Below are 5827 nucleotides of genomic sequence, written 5' to 3'. Positions count from 1 at the left end.
CATTATCTTCATCCTTATCACACCATCACCATCACATCATTCACCATCATCATCATTCATCAATCATAACATTACAATCAAATTACCTCTTCATTATCAATGGCACCCATGCAGAAATTTGCATTCTCCTCATTTGGTTTATCACGACAGTATTTTTCGATGTGGCCGAATCTCTTACAGTGATAACATTGAACTGCTTTTTTCTTGCTATCTTTGAAGTAACACTTTTCAGTAGTATGGTTAGTTCTTTTACAAATTGAACAGAACTCATCTTTCTTTTTCCAAAGTGCCTTTTCTTCAAGTCCTTCATCCTCCAACATGTTTAACCTTTGTTCATGTGCCTGAAGAGAACACATAAGATCATTAAAAGTATATTTCGATAAATCTTGTAGCTGCATCTTTTATGATGACTATACCCATATAAATCTAAAGGATATAAACTACTCAATCACTCAAGATTCAAGATGAAGAAGATGTAAAAAAGATGAAAAGTAAATATTGACACAAGCATATAACGTGGTTCGTCCATGAAGACCTACGTCCATGGGTGAGAATATGTTTTCCTTATTCATCATAAGGTCTTACCCTTGAAAGAACTACAAATGTCACTTAGACTTCTTATTCTTTCTCTGTCTAGATGTCTCTCTGGAATTGTTTGTAAAAAGACCATCTAAAATGTTACATAAGTTATCCATCTTCTTCTACACGGGATTGTATTTATAGAAAAAATAAGACTCGTGAAGGTTTGGCCTCACCGATCATATGGAGTATGTCGTCTATCTCTTCAGGATTTCGAACGATACTATCCCTCGTGATGGCATGCTGGGTTCCTCTCCGTGTTTATCTCGCCCTGTACACCATCATCCTGCTCTTCTCAGGTAACTTCGTCCTGCATCATTCTCGGCTTATAGGATAGGTCGTATGAGCTCTCTGAGGTGTTGTAGACTCGCGCACGCTCCTTCTGATCCTTCAATAAATGCATTTCTCCTTTTTAGACTTGACCGTCTGAGTTGATTAGACCATTCCTTACACGCGTCATTCATGTAACGTAGTAGCATGCATCTCGATATAGACAAAACTACTTTATGGATTATGATACGGTGCTTCTCTGTTATCATCTCATCATGAGATCATCTCTTGAGATGATGGCACGTGGCGATCGGGTATTTTACCCTAAAAAATCTTTTGATTTTTCAATAGCAGCAACAACATGATCAATTTGTGAGGAAGAGAACGTAATACCTTCTCCATGATTTTCCGGTCAGATATTTCTTCACCATAAGCTCTCATTGCATTAACAGTCTTGATAACATTGTCAAGAAAACCTTGAACTGAATCAGAATTTTCCATCGAGAAAATTTCAAATTTACGACGAAGAGTTTCTAGTTTTACCATAATTATTTTATTTGTACCTTCAAATTGGTCTTTCAAAAGATCCCATGCCTTTTTTGCTCTTTGTCATGAATAAATCTTTGGAAAAAATTGCATCATCTACGCCTTGTATAACAATTAACGCTTTAGCATCCTCTCACCTTCTGTTTGTACTCTTTTTTCTGCTCTGGAGTTTCCTTTTCTAGATTGATTTCATCATAACTTGATTCTACCAAATCCCACAAATCATATGCAATAAAAATTATTCTTAATTTAGTTGACCAAAAGTAAAACTATTTACCTCTGAATACATGGACATATGTTTATAGCACAGCTCCTTTAGTTGCCATTAATTGCCCGATGATCTACTGACTCAAATACCAAATGTAAATTTTGAAACAGTTATGGAAACAAAAGATATGTGTTGATTTTGAACAGAGAATGTATATGGAACTAAAGAAATGCTCAAAAATATATGGAAGATATTTTCTTTTCTTAACTCGGTTAATTTTCATTCATTGAAAACAACCTTAAATAGGCATTACAAGTACATGTTTAAGCAACCCACGACTAACATAATTTCATACATTTTAGGATCCATAATCCACGATTAAATTACTTATTCAAAACACGCTTAAATGCTTAAATACTGGGACTAATAGGACCTAAACCAAAAGACCAAATCAATTAAGCAAACTAACATAAAATATGCTAAAATATTTTGAACTTGACACATTCAAATTCCAACAATTTAGATATTGAACAATTGGAAAAGACCATGCATATTACTTCAAGCTTTAATGAGGAATTAGGCAGCAAGGGTATCTCTAGGCTCTAGTAACTCTTAATGGTCCATCTCGAAGGTCAATGAAAAGCTGTATATATGCATAAATTATGTAAATCTAAAACCATATCCAAAACTCAATAAAATATGATAGCCTCTATTCTAATAATCGGGTTTCTCTGTCTCTATAATCCTTTCAGACGTAGATGTTATTTCTTTCTGTTTGTGGTAAGATCTTCCTTGCCCTGCTGTTTTATGAATACTTTTCTTATAATTCACAGAATAATTGCCAGAAACTAGCCCATACAACATATATTTGTATCGAGAGTTGGGCTGCAGGGACGCTCCACTTTTTGTGCCGTGTCCGTGTCCGCCGCGTGTCGGACACAGGACACGCGTTTGACGCTGACACGACGCGTGGTCCGACGCATTAATTTGCGCGTACGACATGCGTCTTGTTTGGACGCACTAATGACTCGGATTTGAAACATTTTTTTTTTCATTTTCATTTAAATTTTTACTATTATTAACTAAATGAAGAAAGACGAACATTTAGGTCAATTATTTAGGTCTTTATTAGGATTTTGTAATTGGAAATGACATCACGTATATCGTTTGTTGGGCATGTACTTTTTAAGAATGCATTTTGATTGTGCCATGTGTCTAAAAATAATTGATTGCTTGACCTTCGGTGTGTACGATCTATTTTTTTCTTTTGAAATTGAAACACATGTAGCATCATTTTTTAATTTTTAGGATCGAAACACTTAACTTTGTTGTATAAATACATGATTTATATATAAATAAAATATGTATACACGTGTCCGCGTTCTAATTTTTTGAAAATTTTGTAGTGTCCGCGTCTGTGTCTGTGCAACCCAGATCGAGAGCATATATAGGTTTACGTGGATTGCGATGTGTCGTCTAAAAGAACAACTTGATCAATAAGTTTAACGATTGTCTGTTAATCAATCAACTGATCATATCTAATCAACAATTTTTCACAAACACAAAAATGACATCTTATACAAGAACGATTTTTCGAGGACCATGATTTTTTTGGGGAGGGCCATGATTTTATTTTGGGTAAAGACATTAGAAGTAAATCTAGGTCACCCCATATCTGATATTTATATTAATACCTATTACCCTCTTGATTAATTTTGGGTAATGATTAGTTAGCGTTAATAATATTTAGTGTAGTGATTAGGGAGATGATTAAGTTAAAGATAATTAGTGAGATTAAAAATCAGATGGTTTTTTTTTTTTGTTAAAGAGGTAGAATTATTCAGATAGTAAAGTTAGAGAAGATGAAGAAGGAAAACATGAAAAACGATGGATTTTACCAACCACATCCGGAGGAAGGGTATTTGGGTACCCAGGTATTCTTAATGTTGGTTGAATTGCTCCAAATTTTCAAAAAAAATATAAATTTTTAGAGTAGATTTGAGCTTATTCGGTTACCTTATGTGAAGAACAGGTAACCAAACTCATCTGAAAATGTAGTTCGGTTATTTTTTCCAAACACGCAGGTTACCGAATTCGCTCTTTAATGGAGGTTTTTAATCGTTCGGTAAACAAACATGTTACCGAATTTTGTTTATAAAATTTACAGAGTAATGTTCGGTTGGTTCGCAAATTTTAACCCAACAGAATATCTAACCGAATTCCAAATGTATATCTAACCGAAATAAACAGTTTAACAAGCCCAGTTTATGACCCACTAAGAAAATGAAGCAATATCTTTAAAATGCATAATGAGACTAGAGTATAGTCAATTTAGACAAGATCGATAGAGAAGTTAGTGGAATCCTGATGAAGCAAAATGGGCGGAAATCTTTTACGGTGGTGATCAGATGGAAGAATACAGATTTTCTCACTCATGTGCGTAAATCAATTATTTGAAAGTTTTACAGTTTCATTGTTTTTTCAAATTTTTTTTTTTTCCTGTTAGGCATGCGACAATGAGATCTCTAGTAACTGCAAATCGACTATCTTGAAGCCGACAATCATATCCAAATCTCTCGTGGGTGAATATGATATTCATTAATATCTAATAATTGGGTTTCCTAGTATCGCATTAACGCTTGCTGACGTAGGTGGATCTTCATTGCCATGTTGTGTGTATATAGGGCTGCACAAACCCGATTCAACCCACCGACCCAACCCACACCCGCCTGAAATTATCCACACCCGACCCAACCCACCTAGGAGCGGGTCGATTATGGGTCACAACATCGAAACCCATAGTATTGTGGGTCGATTATGGGTCAAAGCTTCCTTCACCCGACCCGACCCACCCACCCACCTAAATATTTCTTAGTTAATATTAACCCTTAGATTACATATCCTAGATGAATCATAGCCGTTGAAGTAGTGATATATAATGCCTAAACCTAAATCGCTAACTTCACTTCAGTCTTCACTTCTTCGATCTCTTCCTTGAATAGTCTTTTATCTTTTGATCTTCGAACAATTGAACTCATTTCTTGTAATTTGTATGCACTTTGCAACTTTGCACCAACTTCTTACTTCTCTGGATTATAATTATCATTTGTTTACACTTGACTTGGGGTCAGTTCTTTAATTGTCATCTGTAAGAGTCTTAGGTAAGTCTGTAACTTTTTTTTTTGATGCAATGCAACTGTAACGTGTATTTTATGGTGGGTAACCCACCACCCACCCGACCCACATTACAATGGGTATAAAAACTGAGTTTTTGCTGTATATAAAAATATTAGTTTCCGTAATAAATCCAATATAAATAGGTATATACACGTAGTTTTGGTTTCCTTTGCGATATTATAACTATTCCGTCTCCAGTTAGCCAAGGATCACTGCAGTTTTTGCTCTCTTAGAGTGTCCACAATGGGCGACTAAACCCAAATATTTGGTCTTTTGAACAGACGTAGTGGAACGTACTATCGATCAAATTTTGACCGACGACTAAAACCCAGAGTATATTTGGTCTGGAACCAAGACTAAACCCAAATATAGTCGAGCGTTGGTATAGTCCACGCCCCACCACCAGGCGGTTATATAATCTACGTCCCACACAAGGCGTACGTAAAGTCCCCGCACCACACCAGGCGTACGTAAAGTCTGCGCTTCACATGGGGCGTACGCAAAGTCTAAACCCCATTTTTTTTTTATTTTGTATGGGGCGGGCATTATACCCCCGCCCCATTCTTTGTTTTCAAACCAATTTTAGTGGGGCGGGCTTTATACCTCCGCCCCATTTCTTTTTTTTTTGTTTTTTTCTTTTCAGAATCTCCCCCATCAGACGGACGTATAGCCCACGCCCCACACCAGGCGAATATATAGTGTACGCTCGATCAAATTTAGTCTTCCATCCGTAACGTCACACACTGGACTAAACTCAAATTTGGTCATTTTTTTTGGTCTTTGATCTTTTGTTATACTCGCACCATTGCAGTTGCTCTTAGAACGTCCACAATGATGCGAGTAAAACCAAAGATCAAAGACGTCCAAACACAACAATCAAATTTTAATTTGGTCCGGGCTGTGACGTTAGGGTGGCGAGTATATTTAGTGGAGCGGTTATATAATCAACGCCCCACGATCGAGCGACCGTATAGTTAACGCCCAGACGAAGCGTTAATATAATCAACGCCCGTTACGGGGCGGCCATATTATCAACGCCTGATGACG

The sequence above is a fragment of the Papaver somniferum genome, chromosome 6 (genome assembly GCF_003573695.1).
Source record: "Papaver somniferum cultivar HN1 chromosome 6, ASM357369v1, whole genome shotgun sequence".
Classification (NCBI taxonomy): Eukaryota; Viridiplantae; Streptophyta; class Magnoliopsida; order Ranunculales; family Papaveraceae; genus Papaver; species Papaver somniferum.
This window is presented reverse-complemented; position numbering follows the sequence as displayed.